The sequence below is a fragment of the Anopheles coluzzii genome, chromosome 2 (genome assembly GCF_943734685.1).
Source record: "Anopheles coluzzii chromosome 2, AcolN3, whole genome shotgun sequence".
NCBI lineage: Eukaryota > Metazoa > Arthropoda > Insecta > Diptera > Culicidae > Anopheles > Anopheles coluzzii.
The window spans coordinates 86,296,997-86,324,077 of NC_064670.1; the positions used below are offsets into that span (position 1 = coordinate 86,296,997).

Below are 27,081 nucleotides of genomic sequence, written 5' to 3' on the forward strand. Positions count from 1 at the left end.
CTGGTATGATCTCGTAGGACTTTACGCCAAATAGAAGAAGGAGACCACTTCTTCACAAGTCAGCAGTTTAATGAAACATCAGTGAACTGCTAAATATATAATAGATAAAAGTTGCATAAGATTTAATTTTGTACCATATTTAACTTAAAAATCTGCATCTTTATGATATAGCCATAAAGGAGAGCAATTGATATCGTTCAAGCGATATTGAATGATTTTCAAAATAATGGCTCGTTCTTTTACTGAACAATTTTATTCTAAATAAATCGTCTTCAATAACCTAAACTAAAGTTTCAATTAATCTCATAAAAACAAAAAAATACAATCAGAAACACTAGATTCCATTTGTTATCATTCAACCAAAATATGTCGATCATGCATCAAAGGTTGCGACAGCCGTATCTCTTCCGTCGACAGCATCGTCAGCTTAAATCGACAGCCCACATATTATCAACTAAAGCTATCAAAATACCTTAGCAATGTCTCGACTAAAGCAAGACACTCCGTTTCCATTGGTTGCACACCGTCTCTCCTGGTTACGTTCTGTAGCGCTGGTGACTGTTAAGGTAATTTGCAATACGGTAGCAACATAAAATACGACCCGGCGTCATCGTAATAATCGAAAGCGCACGAGCAGCAACGGAATTTCGGTATCGTTTAATCTTCGAATTCTATCCCCAGGAGGCAAATAGCTAAAGTAAATATTAATAACAAAAAACCAGCGACGCAAGCAGCAACGTACACCCGAGAAACCACTTTTCCAATTTCCTGTTGACCTGGAACGTCTTGCCATACCATCTGCCAGTAACGGGAAACCTTAACCGACACCGCATCATGTGGAGCACTCTCTCGCTTTCTCTGCACTCAAGTAATGTTACCTTGCAAACAAACACACATACACATATCGCTAGCACTAGTGGTAGAAAGACGATAACACGTCAAGCGTCCGTCACATTATTTGGGAAAGGCGGCGATACGCGCTTCGCGAGGAAATCCTACGACACGTCCATCTTTGGTGCGACGGTCAGTCAAACCCCTCGGTGAATAATGCTTTCATCTTTCCTACATTAATTCATCGGATGTAGACGTAAGCAAATAAAAGCAATTTAATGGCACTTTGTTCTCCGTGTTGGCGCTAAAGTCTCCCCAGTGCTTGCACGCCGCAGGAAAGCGGCTCAGCATGGGGCGCTTCCCTGAAGGGCGCTTCCCCGATTCGAAGAGGGATGGAAAGTTTCCCAGCGCATCCGTTGTAGTGGAGCGATGAAAGCTGGGATAGGCTGTGTGTATGCACGCTTTGTTGACCAACCCAACCGAGACAGTCACCGTCATCCCAGATCTATCTTCATTAGGCAATACGCACATGCTTTTTATGTGCGTGCACAATCATATTACGTTTTGTATGCCCACCCGCATAACGCCCGGTAGACGGACTTCTCCGGCACCTACGCACCAGATTGGACGCTCATCCATCTTCAAATGGAGAAACAGTGAGCTTCGTCCGCACGATGAAAGCACCGAAATGAAGAGAAATGCTCCAAACTGCTCTGCAAATCAGTAAAACCTTTTACATTGGCCCATTTTGGCGGAAGTTTGCTGAGCATGTGTCAACTGTTGATGGTAAGAGTGGTACAACACTACACCAAACTGCCACCACACTAAAAGATGCTACTTCATTTCAACTAACAAACCACTTCATCTTCCACTGCCTGCGTACTAGTGGTTCGGCAGTAGAAAACCAGAATAAATATTCACAAGCAACAGTTTGCTACGGTTCAATCGGGCCCTGCTTGAAGAGGAGTGTTCCATCTCCACTCCCAGTACATGGAAAGGTACGAGGCAGTGCAAAAACCACTGGAAGTGGTATTTGCTTCACCGCGTGAACTGCGTTACACCCACCGGTTGCCCATTTTCTTGAATTTGTTGCGTTGTTTTCTTTCGCAAATGGTTTATCGCGAAAGGAAACAACAGGACACAGCCAAGCTACACTCAGCCAGTGGGTTGGAAACGAGTGTGTGTGTGTGTGTGAGAGAGAGAGTGTGGACAAAAAAAACAATACCATGCAAGGTATCAGCTCCATATCGGACCACCTCCCTGCCTAGTCTAAGCCAGCTCTCCAGCAGAGACCATCAAATCCAGCGAATCCCTTAGCAACCCCTTGGCAGAGCGCAGTACCTCGGACCGTGATTTCACGTCCTACACTCCCCCAAGGATTTCAACAAGGAACAGCTTAGAAGTTAAGAAAAATAAAACAAACCTCCTGCGGTACTACCGACGGTGGTCCTACCCTTGATCGACCACCTGTTTGAGCTTAGTGGATTCTTTCTCTTTCGCCTTCGATTTCTTTGCATCACTCTTCTTCGCTCATTTTTTACCATCATTTGAAACGGTCTGAAACCCTGAAGTAAGGGAGGAAAACACTTGGTAAAAAAAAATCACCACTGCGTCGGAAGAGTTCGAGTGGCAGATCGTTACCAGGAGTGCGAATAAAGTGCTGCCCATTTGTGCACGGCCAAACAGAAGCTTGTTGGCTCTTCGCACTTTGCTAGCGGCTAATAATCTGCTGCAATTTATGCGATAGAATTGAGTTTTATCTTCCTTTGTGGCAGTGTCCCATTGCCGACAGATGGGAATTTATGCATCAAAATGGCAATGTAAGTCAGATTTTTTGTGGGTAATTGAATTGTTTGCATGGGGTTTGAAAGATGAGTTGGCACTATAAAATGATGAAATTTTAATCGTTTATTAATTAATTTCTTCAATTATGTTGACTTCATACGACTGTCAATAGACTTAATAGACTGTCACACTAACAAAATACTATGAATGGGCAATTTCAAATTAATTCTACCGATACATGTAATCCCGTTGCAAGAGTCACACATTATCCTTTGAATTTAACAATAAATGTAACATAACAATTAGCAACTTACTATTTATGTTAACAACTGCCCGCAATAAATGTTATTTTAAACAGATGCACCGGTTGCTATACGACCAGACAAAGTTCCATTCTTTTCCCGACCGTACCCGAAAGCACGAAACAAAAAAGCTTTACCAAAATATACATGTCAACCTTTTCGTCACATATTACAGCAAAATTCCCTTTCCTAATTTCACATTCTACCAGACATTGGGCGGTAAAGTTTGCGTGCAGTGTAAAGTCAAATAGAAAGAAAATATTCTTTAAAAACTCAACAAAGTAGAACCATCCATTCAGAATACCACCAAAAAGAGGAAGGCACTGCAAACGTTTTGAAAAATGTCTGCTTTACCAGCATTCAAGCAGCAACAAGAATTTTTGCATACCTGCCGAAGAAAGAATGACGGAGAAATTCTCTGAGATCCCGAACGGAATAACGAAGCAGAAGCACACGAAGCCTGCGATACACTTTTATACAGCATGTCCATTCAAATGCAGAGCCTTTTTGGAGCAAATGAAACCATCTTCGAATGGCGAAACAATTAAAGTCTGCCTCTATGTTTAATATTTTTCCTACACAAGTTAACTTTATAGGAATGTGTATTAGTACAAAAAAAAAGATGTAGATGCATTGGATAAATTCAGTAGTTTCTAGGCTTCACATGCGTCTAGGACAGTTTTCTTAAATTAAACATGATTTCAATTATTTTACTATGCTTTTATCGTATTTCATTTGAATAGAGTTGCACCATGCCCAAGTGACATTTGCTCGAAATTGTTTTTCCATACTTGCTCGATTAGTACTCGATACGCCTGAAATTGTGGATTTGTGTGTGATCAAGTGTGTTGAAAGCGCTAAGATTTTGTGACATCGTAAATTAGACTTTCTTCTATCGATGGACGATGCCGTCGAGCTCATTTTTCACTCGTAGATTTTTTATGAAAAACAAAAGACAATTTTGTGTGACATTATTTTATAAAAAAATAGATATTATTTAAGAATAAAATGGCTACATGACCAACTATAACGAAACATCATTTCTGAGCGACTCTAGAAGAAAACACCGAAAAATCCGCATCACAGTTGATTTTAAAGGCCTTTTTCTAAATTCCCTTAAAATGATGCCCCAATTGACATTTTCGAGCACGAATAATCGGGAATTCGAGCAAATTCCCTTAAACTGAAGCCTTAAACTTCCCTTAAACTGCACCAGTTTAAGGGAATTTAGAAAAAGGCCTTTAAAATCAACTGTGAGGCGGCTTTTTCGTTGTTTTCTTTTAGATTCGCTCGGAAATGATGTTTCCTATCGTTATAGTTGATCATGTAGCCATTTTATACATATATAATATCGATTTTTTATAAAATAACATCACACAACATTTGCTTTTGTTTTTTCATGTTAAATTGAGCTCGACGGCATCGTCAATCGATAGTAAAAAGTCTAATTTACGAACTCACCAAATCTTAGCGCTTTCAACTCACTTGATCACACCCAACCCAAGTGACATTTGCTCGAAATTGTTTTCCCATATCTGCTCGATTAGTACTCGATACGCCTGAATTTGTAGATTTGTGTGTGATCGAGTGAGTTGAAAGCGCTAAGATTTGGTGAGTTCGTAAATTAGACTTTTTACTATCGATTGACGATGTCGTCGAGCTCATTTAACATTCGTAGCTTTGATTTTTTATGAAAAACAAAAGCAAATTTTGTGTGATGTTATTTTATAAAAAATCGATATTATATATGTATAAAATGGCTACATGATCAACTATAACGATAGGAAACATCATTTCCGAGCGAATCTAAAAGAAAACAACGAAAAAGCCGCCTCACAGTTGATTTTAAAGGCCTTTTTCTAAATTCCCTTAAACTGGTGCAGTTTAAGGGAAGTTTAAGGCTTCAGTTTAAGGGAATTTGCTCGAATTCCCGATTATTCGTGCTCGAAAATGTCAATTGGGAATTGACATTTTAGACCACGAATAATCGGGAATTCGAGCAAATTCCCTTAAACTGGAGCCTTAAACTTCCCTTAAACTGCACCAGTTTAAGGGAATTTAGAAAAAGTCCTTTAAAATCAACTGTGATGTGGCTTTTTCGTTACTTTCTTCTAGATTCGCTCGGAAATGATATTTTCTATCGTTACAGTTGGTCATGTTCCCATTTTATACTTAAATAATATCCATTTTTATAGAATAACGTCACACAAAATTTACTTTTGTTTTTCATCAAAAACCCAGAGCTATTAGTGAAAAATAAGCTCGACTGCATCGTCCATCGATAAAGGAGCGTCTAATTTACGAACACACCAAATCTTGGCGCTTTCAACACACTTGATCACACACAAATCCACAATTTCAAGCGTATCGACTACTAATCGAGCAGATATGGGAAAACAGTTTCGAGCAAATGTCACTTGGGCACACAAATCTACAAATTCAGGCGTATCGAGTACTAATCGAGCAGATATGGGAAAAAATTTCGAGCAAATGTCACTTGGGGCAGTTTAAGGGAATTTGCTCGAATTTTCGATTATTCGTGCTCGAAAATGTCAACTGGGTGGGCTAAAATCGCCTACTTAAAAATCATAGTGAGAACTTCTTTTTACATTTTCGTGACCAAAAGCAAGATAAAGTCACGGTTGCTTATGGTGCCAATTAAAATTAAATTGTGAAAAATTCCATCCTTTCTATCCTAACTAGATTATTAGATATCCACTTCTGTCTTTTGTGTTAGCTTTAGTGTTAACGGCTAATTCTTCTCCTCAATATCATGCCATACTTATCCTATCGTTAAGTTATGTAAAACTATGCAAACTTATGATGATTTAATTTGGTTATAGGAGTACGAATTCTATATTAGTAATATTCTACAATTTCTACATTAAGGAAACATTAACTAGAAACGCAAAACCCATTAGTTTGTGTTATGAAAATGTCCATTATTCGTCTGTCCTACTTTGTCCATTAATTCGCCCTCATTTTTTTTAGATAGGATATGAAACCTTTTGTTGGTATCTTAAATTATTATAACACTTCTCATTTTAAAGTACTCAAAATTATTACCATGCGAAGCATACTAATAACAATTGAATAACTTATCAAGTCTACCCATTTGTAATCCAATTAAAAAAAGTAATTGACCAAGTATTCATTAATTACAGTAAAGTATTTACCAGTGACCGCTTTTACATTGAGCGGATCAATGTATAACTCCACAGAGAAAACTCCACTCCACTGGAACAAAAAAATAGCTGTCACTAGCTAGACCAAACAAATTTCAAATTGAACCTTCAGACCTATAGCAGAATTGTTCGACCTTTTCTATATTTCATCAATTTTGCATTAAAAGCTCCATTGAATTTGCCTTTTGCCCCGGGCTCAGCTCTACAACGGTATCGCATCAATCGCATCAATCACAATGCTCCTCCACCACCATCTTCCAGGGTGTTGCGGAAACTCATCGAAAACAGAAAAACCTAATAAACCTAATAATGCTATCATTGTGTAACGGAACGACCACGTCATGAGGTTCCGTTTTTGCATGCTAGGGATAAACTGATGGCTCCGTATGAAACGCTTGCTTGTTTTACCCCAAAAGAAATACGAAGGCGAAAGGAAGCAAGCTCATCGCAGTCAGTTTTGACCGTTTTCGGAGACAAGTTCAAGAAAATTTTCAACAACTGAGCGCGTATGCGCATTTGTAAATTCCATTCGTCAAAGAAATCCACATCTACCGGTGGCGGATGTAACTTAATTATCTCTACCGGTTTTTACTTCCTGCCACCCGCTTTTTATCCGTATTTAATTGCATTTTATGTCCAATAATTCTTACTGTCGTTTTGTTTTCTCTCTTTTACAGGTAAGTGAGCATATTGTTTGACTTAACTGTGATGGTATAATGTAGTGCAATAATTTGGTAAGTTTTATGCTGAGCATGATTTTAAAAGTATTATATTACTTTAAAATATTCCTTGCTCTAGAATCAAAATTTGGAGCTATTTGCCGCAAACTTTTTGTGATTTTTTATTTGTTCTATAAGTATCCCAACTCCTCGTCATTCAAATGGAATGATTTGAAGCAACCGGAAATCTTTATATAGAAACCACAGATAATTTTCCTCCTTTGTGCTCGATGACTCCGGATCTGTGTGACCTTCAAACATTAGTCAATTTCAGGCAACCCATGGAGAAATACATCCATCGTTACATGAACCAAGCATCAGTTAGATGCTATAGTATCAAACATCAAACATTTTCGTTCACATGGATGGCTTTCTGATTTTACGTCCAACCGCCCTCCACCAGCACACCTTCACATGCTTCGTGATGATTAAAACATAATGAAGCAACAAGTTGCACCTGCTCCCCATACACGCACGCTCAAATCTCACCAAGCAAAAGCTAAATTTTGTATCCTTTACACGTGATGCCTGCCGGCGGTACACTGTGCTTGGGCTCATATTACCTGGGGCGTGGGTAGGATCACGCGATGGGAAGAAACTGTCTGTTCCAAAAAGGTCTGAGCCAAAGCTTATGCATGACCGAAACCATCGAACAAAAACAGAACCATAGAAACTTACCTTCGGCTGTTCGATGCTCCTAGACTCGAACACCTGGGCAGTACTCACCTGGGCAGCTCAACTAGTATAACCCGTGTGATGGTGATGGGGAAAAATCAAGTGGCCTCTTCTAAAAATATACAAACCTACCCCTTAAACACAGCACAGTGGCTTATGTGCGTTGGTGTGATCGTGTTTGCCTGGGTTGTGATTGTGTACATTCCCCGAAGGTATTATGTACGATGTGGAAAGAATCATAAAGAATCAGAATAGTGTAAATAGTGGTACGATCAGAAAAGATGTTTGAGATAGTTGTGTAATTTAATTTTGTAAATTTCACCTCCAATATTATTTCTTCACGCTGTAGCAAGTGTTTCTCAGAAATCGTATTGATTATCTTAAATAATTTCCTGATTATTGTTTTAATTATCTAAGTTATAAATAGTTTGTAGTGAAGTCTTTTGAAATGCAGATAACGTTAGTTGCAAAGGAAAAGAAGTATTTTTAAATAAATAACCACGCTCAGTATTGACTGGCTAGAAAGCCAATGGTGTCACTCCACACAGAATGAAGGAAGAAGGGGGTACAAATGGGTAACCCATTTGAAACATAATATCTATTATTGATATCATTTTCACTATTATTTTAATACTAGCATAAAAAGTGTACTAAACTTGTTTATTTTAGTGTGCAGTTATTCCATAATGTAGGAAAACAAAGTAATAAATCTAAGAAATTTTTAATTGTTACAATTTTAACGTACTCTGTTCATGATAATTGTGACATTTTTTTTTATTCATTCAGAAGTTGTGCAAGATGTTCTAATTATTTTTAAATCTGAGTGGAACACAATAGTAAAAAATGCAAGTCATACATCATTAGACAAGTTTTACCATTTCACCTTCGACATCCCACGCAGTAAGTAGGCAACAAACCTATTAAGTATTCTTTCCATTTGCTGCTTGCCATGCTAAGACTTTAAATTTTTGTCAATCCCGACAACATACGTCAGCAGTAAACATCTAACGTACCTTCCGTCCGTTTCATACCAGCCAAGAATTTCCCAAAGAGAATGATAGTCAATCGAGAACAAAAACATTCCGGCTGTGTTGCGTAAGTTTCACGATCTCTAGCACAGGGAAAGGTTCGGCCAGGTTGACACGAATTTGCATTATCCGGGTCTTGGGTCGTTATGGAGCACAAGAAGCGCGCCACAAAGCACATTCATGCATGCTGATGAGGCGTTAGGCAAACAACCTCGATGTTATTGTGATCGCTAACGCATACATAATGAGACCGATGATCGTGCAAGCATTCGACAAGCGTTCTGTGCACATACGGCCCATTACTAACACTTACAAGTGAAACCCGTTTCTTTATCCGTAGTATTTCTCATTTTCATTTCGTTCTCACTGTCATGTTCAATCATTATGAAACAATTGTGGATTATTGAAAACTAAGACTTTTCTTATCTTGACAATAACTTTTTGAAGGTCAATGATTAACAATAGGGTAAGTGTACCAATTGTGGCTATAGCACCAATTATGGCTATAACGAACACTATTTTCGCTCTAAAACAGTCTATTTGCATTCTAAAACCACGGATGGATTTTTCATTTCAATTATGAACATTTTAACACATTTGCTTCATTAGTTTCATGTTGGTCACTTCCGTTTGTTAAATATCACCCTTTTAAAATGTGTTGCCAAGATTTTTGCTATCTCTTACCATTTTGCTAAGAGCAGCACTGTAGGATAATAGCGATTTTCAAGCACCTAACCATAATTTTATCTCAAAATCATCATTTTGGTGCAAAATATTAGTTATTTAACGACTACACATCAAAATATACCAAAGTTTAATCGAAAATATGCCTTTTTTTCTGTACGTCCATAATTGGTACCACTAACATTTGGTGTACCAAATATCGCAGTATGCTATGGATACTTTGTTGACAACAGTCGTTTTGGACGTAGCGCGTAGATCACATGTGAACAACTCGGATTTCTCGTTAATTTCGCAATCTATAGTGTCAATATGTGTTTTAAGCATCATTTATTTGTGAAGTGTTCGAGTCAGTAATCAGTGGAATAATCAGTGGAATGTAATCAAATCAGCTTCACCAAAATAATGCAGTCTTGAATATCTTTCATGTAAAGAAAGCGGATTCTGCTTCGAAGCTGCTCGTGTCGCCTTATTGCCAAATGTGCTCTTGTTCTTCCCTGATCAATAGTTAGTGCTAGTCTTGACCGGAAGTATCTTGGCCAGAAGATAGTTGAACCATGCCTACGATTCTTCATTTAAACAAATTCAAATAGACCACCCTGATTTGTGCAATTCTTCGTATCGCGCTGAAACGGTAGCTGGCTTCGGTAAAGCTTCCAGGTGATATGAAGGATTGCCAGGTGTGTGTCCAAGCACGGTGTCATCAGAAAGGTGTACGATAGTATTTTTTTTAGTAAATTGAGCATAGACATAAATACAACCAGTGATAGAAAACGGATATTTTAAAATTATAATTTTACGTATTTAACCCTACATCATCTTTCAAAAAATAAGAATATTTTGCAAACAAATGCTTGGATTTTGTAAAAATCTTTGGACTTGACCTTGCTGATACTATTTAATTATTATGATATATCTTATGGATCTTACGTATGGAGGAACAGTCCGGGAACGAGTCAATTCGCGTCCGATCTAGAGAAAGTTAGTGCAACCAAAAAAAACTGAAGCTAATTTACACAGTCATGTCCCTCACATCGAATGAACATTGTGGACTTCTGACTCGACAAAAGCCACGGCTTTTTGCCATTAGCATTTCGCACCGAACTCGCCAGAATCTGTTCAGAATACAAGAATGTCTTGAAAGTCCAAACCCCATGAACAGTACCGAACAGAGCAATGATGCTGGCAGGCAGCATAAAATAGTTGACAAATTTAATTTAGCACTAAACTAACTTTTGAGTTTACCACTGCACCGAAAGTTGCTTACTTGGTTCGCTCGCGATAGACAGTCGTCGGCACCAGCTGTTACCACTGTAGTATAAGAAATGTGTGACGACCACCAGACAAGCACACGGTTTTTGCAACCGATGGCGGTCGGAAAAATGCTACCATTACCCTTCCCCTCATTGAAAGCTGTGCTCAATTGCCCAAGCAGTTGCGAGTAAAGTAACTCTGACTGAACCGAAAGAGCCCAACCACCTAATGAAGATAAAAGTACAGTTTAATGAATTTAATTCTATTTATTCGCTCCCGGTGTTTCTCCCGGCGGAGAACGATAATCCTTTTCGACTCTTAGTCTAATTTTTTTTTCTTCTGAGTTTGTAAGCTGTGGTTTGGGAATGGGAAGGCGTGTTAGAAACTGGATCAGCTGTACCCAGCACTTCCTTTGCCGCGCTAGAGATTTGATTTGAAATATGAGCGTCTTGTGAAAAATGCCGTTTTTTTCTAGCGATGCAGGAAAAACTTTCTCGACAAAAGATGCTAAGGCATTCAGTCTGGTTTCTTGCGGATCTGGCACGAATACGCAACACGGATTCGAGGCAGTTAACGCATGCAAACAAAACTTGCACCAAGATCACATTTTCTAAAAATCAATATTGCTACAGATATCAACAAGAATGTGCAGATCGACAAAAACTTGCTAAGCGAAATAGTTCCCAGGCAGATGATAGTACGCGATCAGCTACCGGAAGTGGTGTTGTGAAATATGGAATGCTAAACACATTTCCACCCACCGGCAAGCAGCAGCATCGGAATAGTATCTCTCGAAGCCGGCGTAGTACTCGACGATGGAAAACTTAAACCGACGTATGGTAAGTGTTGTGGCGCTTCCTACCTTTTCATGGATTGAGAAGCTGCTGCATCCATCCGGCCGATCTTACAACCCAAGTCCTGCCGTCAAGTCCTCGCGACTCCACTGGCCTTACAATACCACCGCACCATTTCAGATGGACGAAAAGTTTCCGAAAAACCCAACCAGGTGAATTTGCAACACGAACCAAAATCCGGAATGGCATGCAGACAAGCGTATTGCCCTTCGCTTTTGTGTGTATGCCACTCTACCTCACTTCGAGTTATCTAACCAACCGCCGTGCCTGCTGCTGCTGCCTTTCCCGGCCTTGCAAACCACCCGTAAGTCTCCACCGACCTGGGAAGGACGGAAATGAAGCGGAAAGAAAATGGTACTGGAAGCGGTCGTGCACAAAGAAAACCCATCCCAGAAACCGGGACACCGGAGGAAATCGTGACTTTTGTAAGGTTGCCCCAAAATCTCCCGCTCCCCTCTCTATCTCTCGTCCTGTTGCCCTGTGAACGGATCTTCCACACGCTTCTTCCCTGGGCACCCAAGCTCCAGCCAGGGCTCGAGAAACGCGCGCGTTTTTCGCACCACGTGGGAATTGTAAAGTTTTGATATGGCGGGCCCGAGTCAGAGCAGGGCGGACGGGCGAGCGGGCGATTGAGTTTTTGGGCGTACTAGAACTCGTGTGGAAAGAATGCAAGACGGAAATCTTCGGGGAAGATTATCGTAACATGGCATTTCGGACGTTTTCTGTTCAGAAGTTAAGTCAACCCAAAACCATGCGAAAAAGGCACTAACACTAAAAGTGCAATATCATCGCTAGGAAATCGCCTTTCAAGAATCGTATTTCGGGCTCTCTTTTATTTCGATATTTATTTTCTGTTCGAATAACTTTGGTAAAGGTTGTTTGTCGGACGTGTTATTCGTGCAAAATAAATTTGTTTGTTTTTTTCGTATGTATGCATTTTAGGTCCACTACTGATGTTCTGCTGTTCATCTATTGGCAACTATTTGCAAGAGGAATGTATTGCGCTTCTTACTTTGTAAATCACTGCAAAACGAATCCTACCAATCTGGTTGTAACGATGATATGAACCACAAACCATAATTACTGCTCCGTGTGCGAAGAAAGCTCCTGTCCCACAGGACCACTCGCTCTGCTCTAATCACGCAAAGGCCCCGGCTGCTCACTCAAGCAGCCACAGGTGCCATGGGACCATTAATCATCGAGAAGGAATCAAATTTACATAATTTGCTTCCCGCACACAGTCTCGCACACCGAATCTTTTCGGCAAATATTTGCGACTGTCGTTTGCTGGCAATTTCTTCCAACAAGTTTCTCTGACCAATCCCGCCCGGAATTGTCTGCGTAAGTAGAAACTGATACGAACGATTCACCGCCCAGCCAGCCAGCCAGCTAGCACACCCAGCTACGTTATGCCGAGCGAATAGAACAGAGTTGAGCAGTTTCGCCTATAAGCGTTACCTAAGTACCTCGGTGAGGTGCAAATCGCTATCCTGGGAAAATTAAAACAAGACAAAAAAATAAAACTCGCAGACCCAGAAGCAATGAAGACGGGTAGTCTTGTTTGTTCCCATTTGAGCTGCCGACACGAATGAAGAAGGTAACGATTCGGGCGTGGAGCGGTAAAATGCACTGATTTTCAACTGATTGACCCACGTGTCAAGTTCATCGGCGAAAAACAGCACGCAGTCGGCTGCTGTTCGGCTGAAACCGTCCCGACCTGGCTCCCAGCTCGGGCCTCAAAATCCGAACCAAAACGTCCGCCCCTCCCCCCGGAACCTCACGGCTCACTCCACACCAAGAAGTGCCGTTGGAAGTCAGGTCGGGCGCGCACAGTTTATGTAATCACAATTCGCCACTCACACCGCCGGTGTGGGCACTCGCGGCTTTCAACCGGTTTCATATCCTCCTACTCCACTCATCACGTCTTTCAGTGAAATCGTTCAGGCCAGGCCAAGCTAGATATATTTGCACCGGCTGTGTTTGGCAGAAAGCCAGTCACGTGAGAAGCCACTCAGGGAAAGGACCACAACGAACTGGGTGTGTGTTTGAGTTCCACACTGGAGCACACCGTTTGGATCGGTTGGGGCAGTGCACGAACTCCGGAACCTTCTACCCTACCCGTCGGCTTGTGAGCAAATGGCAAATTGTTGCATTCGCCATTGTATCCCCGCCGACGCCACCACGCCATTGCACACACCTGTTACGCCCGTGCTTTAAGTCTTGGGCCCGTTCCGGGCCAGGCGGGCCAAAAACAAACGTGTCTAGCGACTCTCACTGTGAGCAGCGATTCTCTCAGCTTTCTTGTGCCTGTTGGCCCATCCATCAATATGGACGGAGGAAGTGGCAAGGCTGCGAAGCATGCCCACGTTCGATGGGAGATGGCAGATGAAGCCACTTTATAACGACTGCTAATACCATTTAAACGGTGGAACTTCAAAATTGTGTTCAATTCAAACATAGTTGCTAGCATTCCTTTGCGGTACAAGCATTGTGGAGGTTTTACCTTTTTGCATTTTGCCTCTGGTGGTGGTGCTACTGCTAAATACGACAGATGCGAAGAGAGGAGAGACATAACAAAAAGCATCATCCTCAACATAGCTTCATTTCCCAAGAACTGTCTAAAACAATGAAGGTCATTGAAATTCCTCAGCATTGTGCTCAATTGTTATTTTAAGAAGCATTGCTGTCTCATTTAGTTGTAATTCTAAATGCTAGTGCAAAGCACATTCCAACAGGGCAAAACAGACAACGCCCTCCGAAATGAACTGGAATTTGAAATGATGAATAATTCAAATTCACAAAACAACCTCATTTAGAACATTTCTATTTCTTCTTATGCCTAATACGGATATGAAAAATTACTATTTTTATAACACTTTTAAGGTGTTGGGGAATCGTATAATTTCCCTAAAACACTAAATAATATAAACTTTATACATTATTTATAATACAAGATAAAAAATATGAACCTATTAATTTCATTTCCATTTATATTGTTTAAATTATTAATAGTATTGTGTTGCTTAGCTAAACATTATTACGGTTTGGACCATATTTATTATTTTGTTTGCTATCAATATTTTTATTCCTATTTTTATTACTATTATTATTATTATTTTTATTATTGTTTTTATTATTGTTTTTATTTTTATTATTCTTACTATTATTATTAATTTTATAATTTTTTAAATTACCATTACTATTATTTTTTTCATTATTATTATTAATACTATTTTTTGCTTATCAATTCCTTTTTATTTTATTGCCGCGAATATTTTTACTTACTCTAAAAGTTTTATGCCTGCCCAGACAATCCCGTTTCTGTAATATATGTATTCAGTGAAATTTATTAAATACGTCTAAACACGTGTACATTTCCTCGAATTATTCATCCTTTTCGCGTTCCATTACGCATTGCAAACGTATTACATGGATCCCATTAAAAGTCTCAAAGCCTCTATAGATCATTATTTGAATCGTTCGCATCGATATATACAACCATTGTGAACAATTATTACGACAATCACTTTTAATACCCATTAAAGGTCAGATGAAATGTTTCATCCTAACGCTTCCACTCCTTCCTAAATGTTTCGATGGAAGAACCTGAGATCATTAAAAAAATGACCACACCACAAAAAAAAGAAACATTTGTCTTCGGAACACACCCACTTTTGCGAACGCATCATGCGATAAAGCGTGGTGACCTTTTTCTTCCTCCATGCAAGATTCCCTTTGCTTCACTCACGGCAAGTGCGGTGAAGGATACTTGATGCCAAGTACTGTACCATGTACTGGGCGCCTCCATGAAATTAAAACACCTCTCAACCGCTTTGTTTCGCATCGCATCGTCGGAATGACGACGGGTGGGGCAACACAATCGGCAACACAAAAATAATAACCATTTACAAAGTATGACAGGTGTATATCCCGACCGAGTTTTACTCGCCATATTAATCGCTGAAAGGTTGTGACAATGATTTATTCTTGAAAGCTTAGTCCCCTTGTCAGTCGAATATGCGCGTTTTAATCAGCTAGTAACAATATACTTTTTCATTGTTTTAATCTTTATGGTAAGAACATCGTCACTGGTCACGTTGTGAGAAAATATTGCGCCCGACGTTTTTGAAAGCTTAGGCTCTGAGTTCCGTTCAGTTCCGTTGGGCGATTGTGGATGTGGTGGTTCAAATCTCAGCACTAAGATTGAAGACTAAAGTACAGTTTTGTTGACTAAGTGTACCTTAAAATGCTGGTCGTCTTTTACCCTTTTGCCGTTCGTCTACCATTATGTCCATCAATAACAAGGCTCTCCATCGATGCGAACCGGTCGAACGCTCCTACTAGATTGCGCTGGAAGCCAACAGACTGCCAGCACCGGTCAACAGGTCACATGGCCAGATCTCATCACCGTTTTCGGTCCAAAACGCTGCCCATTTCAAACGTTCCAGCATCCTAACAAAGACCGCTCACTGGAAGGCCGACGGGCGTGAGGGCGTATATACGTATATGCACGGCCGGCACTCACTGACGCGCGCGCAGTCTGTCCTGCACGGCACTCACCAGATTCAACATGTTGCTTGTTGCTTTGCCAAGCGGCCCAATGATTGCGTCCCCTCAGTACTAGCTCGCAATCGACAGCGTACGGATAACGGCTCCAACGCGATCGGTGTGTATACGTAAGCAAAGGTGGAGGGTCTTTCGGTCAGTCGACGGTTATGGCCACCCAACCACCGCCCACCACTTCGCCCCTCTTTAATTGTGTCGAGTGTGTAAAGAAAATACAGCAGAAACGAAGCACATCAAAGAGAGAGAGAGGGAGAGAAGCAAGTTCCTTCGAACTATCACAAACCCCGCGGTTTTAACGACCATTTCTTAGTTTGTTGTAGGCGATATTCGTCGTCGCTACAAATAGACAAATCAAACGTCGTGCAACTGAGCACGGCGTTCAATCGCGTTCAATACCGTGCCAAAAGAAATTTCCTCTTTTATGTATCGCGTTGCGTTGCGATCGTGCGAAGCTGATCGAAGTGTTTCGTAAGATCGGATGGAAAAGTTTATTTTCCCTTTCAACGGTTTCGTATTCACGGGAGAGCGTCTGTGTAATAGTGTTTGTTTGTGGATGTTTGGAAGAGAGAGGGAGAAAGTGAGAGAGAAAGAGAGAGAGGGAGAAAGAAAAAGGCGTGTTACCAGTGGCCGTGCGTGGCCGAAATTAATCGTTTGAATGTGTTTTTGAATGTTGCGTGCAGTGTGATAATATTTCTCCAGCCCAGACCAAGTTGCATTTGTTTGCGATTAATAGGTTCAATTGTAACGAGTTTGTGGTATCGATGACGTGAGCACTTTTTCCCTAGTACATCGTATTTAGAGTTTTAAATCCATATTTAAAAAAAATACTTGTCATCCATTATCGGGTGTGTTTGGCGGTTACTACGAAAATTTTCATATCGTACCGTAAACGTTTTTTATAAACCGACATACCTTGTTACCTTCCCTTTGCATCAGGAAAATACCGTTAGTGTGTGTGTGTGTGTGTGTTTGAGAAGCTAACGAGCGTGCAGGTTATATCCCATTAGTTTGTTATATCAGTAAACTTCTACAACTTGCACATAATTCCAATGGAATATCTACGAGCAAACTCAAAATGCAACGATTTTGCGCACGATTTGCTGGCTTTAAGAAGAGGCGGACGGGTTCTGACCACAATATCGGTGTGGGTGGGGCCGGCACCGTTCGTGGTCAGAAGTAGATAAGCCAAAAGCATGAGGCAGCAGCATCATCAAACAGCAGCCACAAACGACAAAAATCGCCAGCAAAATGGCAGTGGAAAATACTGAGTGAAAGTTTTCCATTGTTTGGCTCGGCAGCATTGAAAGCCCTTCCCTTCCCCCACGACGCCACCACGATGGTGCAATGGGCTGTGTAGTGAAAGTGGTGTTTTGGTGGCAGTTATTTTAATCACAAACGAAAACAAATCCCCTTTTGATAAGATAAGCAGGATTTGTTAGCGACAGTTTGCCTGGAACAGTTAGCTGAGGAATGAAAATGAGCAGAAACGCCTGATGGCGTAGTTCGCGAATATAATACCAGTACCGAAGAGAGAAAGAACATATGTGTGTGCGTGCGTTTGCGTGTGTGTGTGTGTGTGTTTGTGTGTGTGAAAGAGAGTGAGAAAGAGAGTGAAAGAGAAGACATGAAAGCAGGGAGTGAACCTGCCTGGATCGTCAGTCGAAATTTACGGCAAGGGCTTGTACATCTATTTGATTCGATTGTGTGCTAGAGCTAATTCACTTTCCGTGCGCCTCGCTTAAGATCGAACACAGTCGCGAGCAGTGTGGAGACAAGTCACAACATCGCCAACTTTTAGATGCTTCTTTCTGTGTGTGTGCGTGTATGATGTATGTGTTGTGAGTCCTATGTGTGTAGTCAATGTCTGGAGGGAGTTTACTGCCGATAGATCAAACAATCTACCCGCGTGGATATGATTTATCGCGAAACGACAGAACAGTGTAAAAGAAATAAATCTTCGACGCGGCGAAAAATCCCACACCATACCTTACTACGTGGTTTTGTGGTGGTGACCACAATAATGCTGATGGTGTGCTGGTGGTTGTGATGAGAATGATGATGATTTTGATGATGTTGATGCTGGTGATGATCGACGGCGGGCGTGGTTAATGTAGTGAAGAAAAACGGCGGTCGCGTTTTTCCTACCCGCAGGTGGTTTACAACCGACCGACGCATCGCATCGCCGTGCTTGATTGAAAGATAAGTGTACAACGATTTGTGAAAAGAGTGTTTGGAATGAGCTTGAGTAGAGATCCGTACTTTGCGGATACGTTTAAACAGTAATTCAAGCTTTATTTCAATGTTCTTAACTGCCACTTTGTCCGCGCGACTGTGAGTACGTCTGCGAAAGGCGGTACCGGAACGACGTGAGTGACAATGGTATCAATCGTCCGTAGGAAAAGTGATGGACGAGCCCGTTACATAATGAGCGCCATTTTCACGTGCAAGACAGATGCACTTCCAATTTCTGGATCGATGATGGGCGGTCGGGTTTGAAATTTACTAGCAAATTGAACGCTAACAGGCAACAAATCAATCAGCCAATTGCAAAACCCTTTTAAAAGGGAAAGTACATTGGTTTTATACGAGTGCTTGGATAAAGGATGAAATGTTTTAAGAAAATTTTCAAATGTACGCACTTTTTGCTCGGCAAAACAAGGTTTACATTAATTGCGGAGCGTATTTTAATTTCCTTTGAATATGCATGAGCTCAAAGATGGCTCATCGAACATCAATTACATTTTTCACATTCACGTGATTATCCAGAAACGTACTTCTTTTTAATTATACACTAGTATTTGAAAATAAATACAAACATTACTCTAATTACGGAGGTCTTGGCACAGAACAAAGTCGTAACATGCACATTTATAAAAATAGTTATAATTAATATTATAATTAAAACAGTTGGAAACAAACTAAAACTATGAAACAACTCTGTAAATGGAGGCATTCATTCAAGGGAGCCAAGTTGTTTATATCAAGTAGAAAACATTTTTCGATGCATGATTGTATTGTACACAATTACCGAAATCTAATAAGGTAGAATGCAACTGTCAATTAGAAAATACGACCAGAATGATCAGTATTGTTCCACCAATACGCTAAAATTTCAGCATTCTAGTACAAACGATAAAACAGAGTAGTATTAGGTTTTAAATTTTCAAGCTCATATTTGTAATGGACGGGTCTACTTAAAAATATGTATAAGATCATTTGTTTTATCGTTATTACCTTGAAAATTTAATGAAATCGCTAATGAAAACGATTGAAATTCATTCCGTCATTGGTGAGTAAACTCAAGTCGATTGAAGTGTCCCCTAAAGCACATTGACTATAATTACACCAACGTGGGTTATTTTTATGAAAAAGCTGCCTACTCCAAAATGGCATTCATGGCTTCGAATGTGAGTGATTTACTAAGCCAAGGTCGTGTCGGCTACGACAATTCCCTTCACTTGCCGCTTGTCTTGCTACCGATCCGGTGTAATCCTGTCTAATATATAGCTGTTTGGAAACGCAGATGCAGGCCTACCAGCATGAACACCCATGCCAGTGCACAAGGCAGAACGTGCACAGTGTGTTGCTTTGTGCATCCCGTCGCCGATGCTGCCCGGCTCTCGGATAATTGTGTACAGCAGCTGCACGTTCATGTACTGTAATCCTAGGAACGAAATAATTGGAAATCCATCAAGCAAATCCGCCATGGCTGTTAAATGCGCTTCTCTAAACATCCGTCATACGGTCACCGAGCAAGTGGGTGCAGGGAACGGGCGTAAGCACACGATACGATAGTGATTATTCATTCCTAGAATTTACTATTGTCAGCCACAGGAGTTTTATGCACATTTTGCTCATTTGCTGTTTTTTTTTTTTGCTAAACGTATCGGATATCGAATATCTTGTCGAGTTTACAGTGATGAAACGATGTGTTGGGTACATTAATTAAAATGTTAAATACTACCTGTAAGGTACCAGGCGATATTGCTTGGACCAGCTAATGACAGTTTTTAAACATACTCTAAAAATGTAAAATAGTTCAAATAACTACATCTTTAGGGGCGAAATCTGTTGTATACATGCTGCTAACCTAACGAAAGAATACCATATGATGCTCTGAAAGTCAATTTTCCAATTCCTAATCTTGCTTTGCAAACAACTCCAAAGCTGCTAATAAAAACATTCCGATATAAATAATATTTGCTATCACCAAGCAAGTTCCTATGAAACCCTTAATGAGAGTGCTGGTGGTTCACTACCGACAGGTGAGACGGTAGAAAAATACATTAATTACACTTCTGGATTCAGGTTTAGACAGATACTCTCTGCTGCTTTGGATATTCCCGTCCGCCAGCCAAGCTCAAAAGAAGCAATGTGTTATAAATGGGTATCCAACATGTCGGTGCCTTTTCCTCGGTTCTGTTGAATAATGTCCTACGACAGTTGATTGGACACAGCCGGGGTACGTTTCGACTGTTGCTTTCGTTCTATCGCGGGACTGTTCAGTCGTACAGGGAGGGAAATGTTTTATCCCCTAGCTAAGGATTTGAGTAAAAGATCCTGTAATGAATATTCATTCCCTCTGCTCATTTTGTTGTGCAGAGCAGTTTTTTTTATTTATAAGGATGTAATGGATAATAATGTCTAGCGGCAAGACAGTGTTAAATGAATGTTAACAGGGAACAATATTTGAATGCGCAAATAGATTCGGTTGCGATATACGTCATCTGATTCTCATTTTGAACAAAAAAAAAAAAACCTTATTTTCAATGAATCAAATTTTCTCTCAATTATCAATGCGAGAGTAACATGATATACTTTTTAAAAAGGAGTTAGTATAGAATTATAACAATAATATTCTTAATAACGAATATCTAGATCTTGATAACATTGAGAGCGAATGGGAAACATTCAACAAACAATGGCCCAACATCAAAAGTACTCCGAGTGGTTGTAACCACGCATAGCAACCCTAATGGTTTTAAAATTCATTATTTGATGGGTAAAAAGCTTTTCAAATAGGTACAAAAACCGTTTCTACTGTTTGTAATCCTAAACGATAAATTCTCAACATTCAACATTTCCGCAAAATTTGCAAAGTACCCTGGCTAAGCTAAACGGAACTCCAACTGCCTCAGATGCAACTGTCGGCTAACCCAACGATAACGCTCTTGCAAAGTGATGCCATAAACCGCCGACAATCTGCCAACTGGGCGAACGTTTAAGCCAAGAAGGGCTGACCGGCACATTAAATTGCCACCATCGGAACTAGATCACTGGCTACAGCGTGACAACCACCTGACCGAACAGGGAATAGTGCAACTACGGGTTGCATTTATTCACCTCCACCACCACCACTATTATTACCACCGGGCCTGGGCGCTGTTCATCATTCATGCACACGTACCGCGAGACACAAAACCTTGCAAAACGTGTTCCAGCATACGGCCGACGACACGTGGGTCGACTAATCGCTGTTGCTGACCGACTAGGGCACGGGAAAATGTGAGCCTTTTTTCTCAACTTTTACCCCATGTTACACCCCTCCACTGCGCAAGCGGTTGCGGAAAACTGTAGTCAGGAATTTTCCCGCTCTTACAAAACCAAGAGATTGAGCGATGTCAGAATCCATATGTGTGCATATGAGTGTGCGAGTGTGTGTGTGTGTGTTTCGGTGGGGATTTCTCATACTACGAGAATATTAAACATTCCCATGTCGGAGGAAATATGTCCCTTTTCATGTCCCCTCCCCCCTCCCCCGCCAATAATGCTTCACGTTGTTTTTGGGTTAAAATTTATAGAACGAATTACTTCAGGCTATGTGGCTCCGTAACTGGGCCAGAAATTGTGACAGTTAGAACAAACATCGTACGATGCAGTATATGCAAAACTTTCTTAATAAGTATGACTGAGATCATTTGTTTGGCTTTCAATCGAACATCGTTTTGGCAGTGTTTATATATGTGAGCATGTGATTTGACAACAATTTACTCACAACTATACACTTCTCAATGAAATACTCGTATAGTGCCTTACATCGCTGAAACCAATTTTACCATTTAACGATAACTACAAACGCAGAACTGAATTTGATAGGGAACCTTTTACATTATTCCCACCAGCAGTGGCAAAGACAACAACCATATGGAACCGGATAGCCATCGCACGCAAACGGATAGAAAAAGTGTTGTCAGGAAATCTCGGTTTTCTTCGTCTGTAGTACTCACTCGCGCCTGTATGTGTGTGTTTCGTATGGTACAGAACCAGCGCGTTTGGGAAACTCCTTTTGGCATTCTTTTTCATCCCCATCGTTTCCTTAATAACGACCACGACGATCTTCGTTCCGGGGTACTCGTTGCTGGGACCGGGCAAAAACATCAAAGAATTTTCATAACTCGCCCACCAACTGGGTTCTGTGTAGGTGGCTTGATGGAGCAACGAACCGCGTGTGAAAACGTAAGAGAAGATGGTGGTAAGGCATGGTACGTACCTCCTCGCAGCATTAGAAAACGCTCACGCTCCCATGGCTTCTCATTGGAAGCCCATTGCGAGGCACATGGCACCGGACCGGCCAACGCGATGTCGTCATCACCATCAAGCACGGGACTAAAAAACATGATCCGAAAAAAATCCGACAAAAAGCGAAAAAACGCGGGAGTGCGGGCGATCCAGAGACAAAGCAACACGAAAATGAAATATAATACAACTGAACCCAACATTGTTCTGCCGGGAAGAATAAGTTGAATTTTTTCAACGATCCTGCCTCGCCACTATCAGACCTTCCGGCATCTCCATTACTCTCTGCCGTTGATGGGTGAGAGCGACGCCAGGAAGGAGATTATTTTTCATCTCGGTGCCGTTCCCTGTCACGCTTATGCTTTCACCATCTCGGGTTTTGCCTCAGCCCCGTTTTCTTTAGATTCTCACGAGTTTTTTTTGTGTGATAGTGTGTTTTTTTTCAAGACCATCCCGGTTTTGCCCTTCCTCAAGAGACAATGATGAATATCTATCTGACGACTTCTGTGTAAAACCACGATTGCTTGATTTTCTCATTACTTCTGCACACTCGTGCTCGGTAAGGCGTTGTGCTATCTGCCAGATAGGAATACAAAGCCTCGCCTACAGCAGAAAAAACCTACAGCGCAACAAAGTAGTGCCCAATCCTAGCTAATAGTAGCACTCTGTTTAACTACCGGGAAAACAACAGTGTGGAAAGAATTTACACTTCAAGCTACTTACATAATTATGTGCTTGATCTCACGTAGTAAACAGTTTCAATGATGCCACACTGATGTGTATATTTTTGTCTCAATGACACGATTACTTTAAAGCTAGATTTATAAACATGGAATTTTCCAATGCTCATATTTTTATTTTATGATATCGATGTATTTATGAATCGTATAACAGCAGAAGAAGTTATCTTTTTGTCAGTTGCAGGACATAATCGGATTGCGGATACACCGAACTGGTTGCGTACATAACATTGATCTTTATAGATTCATGAATCTATGAAGATTCAGATGCATTCATTCATTGATTCATTTCAAAGCTTCGTTGAGCTCTATCAATCCGAATCAGAAATCCTTTAAATTTGATGATGATGATGATGATGATGATGGTCCCTCTATCCGGTCAAAGGTTCGAGAAGGACGAAATTATCTTAAAGATATTTAGGTACAAAAAATAGTATTTTAATATAAAACTCGAGTGGAAGATTGAGTGTTTTTGAACTCTTCTAATGAATCCAATATGGTGCCTCTAAGTCCTATCATCTTAGTGAGTCTAGACCTCAAAGTCCACTAAACGCGCGCATGTCTCGAATCTCTCGAAAGACTCTCATTATAATAATTTTTCATTACCTTATTATCTTATGATCATATTCATTTTCTTAATTTTTCATAACAGTTGTCAAACAAAAACAAATTAAAAATACACCATCAACTCTACCACATTATACAAACAAGCAAGCACTTAAAGAAGTATACATTCTACATTACTCTATACTGCTATACTAACACGCCTCACTATCACATTATTAAATCACCTGCTCAACACACAGAGCACATTCCTTCTTAAATTTATATAAAAAATATATTTGCATTACTTAATATTTAATTTTCAAAAGTGTACCTGCCTAGCTTAGCGCCATCATTTGTTTCCACATCATTGGTATATACATATGTCAGGCTGACAGGCTAATAAAGCATATAAGCTCATCAAATTAATTTTATTTTTTCCTCAAAAGCATCATTATATTATATAAAGCTTCATTGTCTCACACGAACCTGTTTTACTAGAAAGAAAACTACATCACGGGGACTGGTCTAATTTAACACTGACAAAAAATGTCATTTCCTAAAATATACCAAACATGACAATGAGCAACACTGTCGGTCATGCTAAATATGGTGGTCATACTAAATATGGCCCACGTGCCGCACAACCCGTCAACAGGTGGGGTCCGAATCCCTACCGGCTACTGCTGATGTTTCGCTAGAAGCACTATTAGATTTCTCCACTTTTCCCGTGGGTGGGGAAAACAGCCATACGCCATAATTCGTCATACGTCACGTTCGTGGAACAAACCGTCACATTATGTTTCTCTAATTATCATCTTTTGATTTTCATGTTTGTCGTTCCCCTGTTGCTGGCAGCATGCTCAAGGAAACCTGGCCACATTGGGCTATCTTTTGCCGCAGCTTCAGCTTATTTGCTCCAACCCACCCAAAGGCACTCGTACCCACCAACCCGGTTGACCCTTTCGAGCAGCAACCGGGAGCAGAACTTTTGCCAACGGCTTTCGTTGTTCACAGTCATCCACCTATCCACCCCATCTCTGAATCTCATCCCGGCCGTTAACTTGCTATAGCTAATGGGTGCACGGCCGTTTCGGATCTAATCCGCTTTGACCAGTTCATATGCTTGCCCGCGCGTGTACCGAGCATGCTTCTTAGGTCCAAAATAAATATGAAACAATCTAATCGGCTTTTGTTTCAAGTTTTCTTATCACAACAGGAGAGCAGCAATCGTACACCCGAAAGAGTGGAGTGGTACCTTGGTGAAACCAAGGGGTCTGTGTGTTTCGGGCGCGTAACATTAAACCGAACCACTGAGGCGGTTTCCCGTTCCTCGAAATCATGTTCCGGCTATGGGTTTGGGTAGCGTACTTGTGCCCGCTAACTTCCTGTTACGGGGAGCTGCTCACATAATGTTCCATACGAGTGGTAGGATACATTATCCTATGTATACACGGGACGAAGATTGGGCAAACATCGGGTGACCTATGTCCTTTGTTCTGACGCGTTCCAGCAAGTGCCGCCATAATCCCACGCCGGCTAAGGACGATGTCTAGCAGGGAGCAGCTCATGAAATCCTCCATTGGTGGGAAGGATGGAAAGACCATAAGGAAATGGAAACAGAGAGCGATACTGTACATACGTGCGCAGAGTGAGAGCTCCAGAGAAACTGAGCTTAATCTGCACGAGCCGGTCACGCGAGCGGCAACGCCCTGCTATTCCTCGAGGTGGCAGTAATGGAGCACATAATTTTGCAAACACAATTTGATTGTGCACTTGAGCGGGATACGAACTGGCAGTACGGGATACTTCCATGACTATCCAATGAGCCACCGCTAGTTGAAGTTAGCGTACTGTACAACCTACAACCCACCCCAGCCATAAACATTCCCACTTTGCAACAACCAGGTAGAAAACTGCACCCATTTCTGTGCAAAAAAAAAACAACTAGCAATCTTTTGATATTTTTTCTTTCTTTTGCTTTCCAAGGGTTTGTAAATCTTTTACTTCAATCTTTTACGTGCATGTAACATACACTTTGCATTTTATCTTTGCGCGAGACAAAGTTTAGCCTCCTGGGAAGCACTCCGACACCACTGTAGAAGGTAGAAGGTTTTGGAAGTTAAAACAAATATTATTGTACCAGGAAAGTCTTGTTTGGAAACGTTTTTTTTAGTATTAAAATTATAAACCATCAATTTGCGAAGTGTCTACTTCAGCTGTAGCCTTTCAAGAACAGGCGTTTTTCTCGAACTTTTCGAGAAACTTGTCTAAAGCGATATATCTGCTGTCGCTTCTCGATATTGAAATATTATCTTTTTTTTTCTCTAGCGAATGTAGATCTATTGTAATATTATCGGTATACTTTTAAGCTTAGTATCACACCTTTCTTTTATGGAGCATTATTAAACAAAATTGTGATCATTCAACCTCCAGAACAGACAAATTAAGAGGCAGCCAATGCCGTGATTTTCAATGTTATTTCTACCACATCTCTCTACAAATGCAAGTCCTTAAATCATCAAAAACCATACACGGAGCAAGATTTTACATTTAAGTAATTCATAGAGATCGTCATGAAAATATTCGCTAAAACTTCACGCACGCCCACCCACTAGTGGTGTCTTTTCTACACCATTACTTCAGCCATACCTTGTCTAAATTGATTTAACGTCTTCCTAGCATCAGCAAACGTGTGGTAATCAAATACACTTCCACGTCGCTGAAGAATTGATGGAATGCGTCGCACGCTCTCACGGCGTGCCCTTATCGTATCTCCTCCTTCAACACACCAACCAAGCATAAACGCGATATTGAATGAGTTAGAATGACTCGCTGCTTGTTGGCCCTAAGCGAGACTACGGCTTGCGAAAGTTGGCGCTCGATCTCTTTGCTAGATACGGCACGACTCGCAAAAGGTTGCCGCGTAGCACATAAATAAAAGGAAAACAACAAGAATGATATTTGTTTTATTTGCCTAACGACAGCTTCAGGTTGATTGATTTCCACGAAATTCGTTTCCCCTTTTTTCCGCCCGGCCATCGGTGCGTCACATTGCGCATCATTTAGTATGCACTGTTCGTGTCGAGGCGAGCAAAGCGAAAACATTAGCACCACTGCTTACGTTCTGTTTATCTTGTTCAATTGATGGTGGAATTTTCTAATTTTGTGAGCAAAAGCTTTTTCATGCCAGCTGAAATAAAGCTGCTCTTTCGGTTGTATGATCTCCTTTTTGAATTAAACCGTTCCTTTATTTTCTTCCACGCTTCACCAAACAGCAGGCTATCGACATAATTCTCGGGTTGTGGGTAAAACATTTCTCATCGGTTACGAATTACTAAGGCAAATATACCAATACTGGTGCAATTGGTTGTGGGGTAGATATATCTTAATGAAGTTAAA

General features: G+C 40.8%; 2 protein-coding genes across 2 annotated transcripts in view; both read left to right on the forward strand.

Moving 5' to 3' along the window:
* Positions 1 to 27,081, forward strand: part of LOC125908297 (uncharacterized) — a 103,951-nt gene that overhangs the window by 41,233 nt on the left and 35,637 nt on the right. The gene's annotated exons all lie outside the window — the stretch shown is intronic.
* LOC120948314 (AT-rich interactive domain-containing protein 1B-like) overlaps positions 15,413 to 27,081 on the forward strand; it is a 34,894-nt gene continuing 23,225 nt past the window's right edge. Inside the window, exon 1 of the mRNA XM_040364517.2 lies at positions 15,413 to 15,980. The gene's annotated coding sequence lies outside the window, so the exon portion shown is untranslated. The remainder of the gene's footprint in view (positions 15,981 to 27,081) is intronic.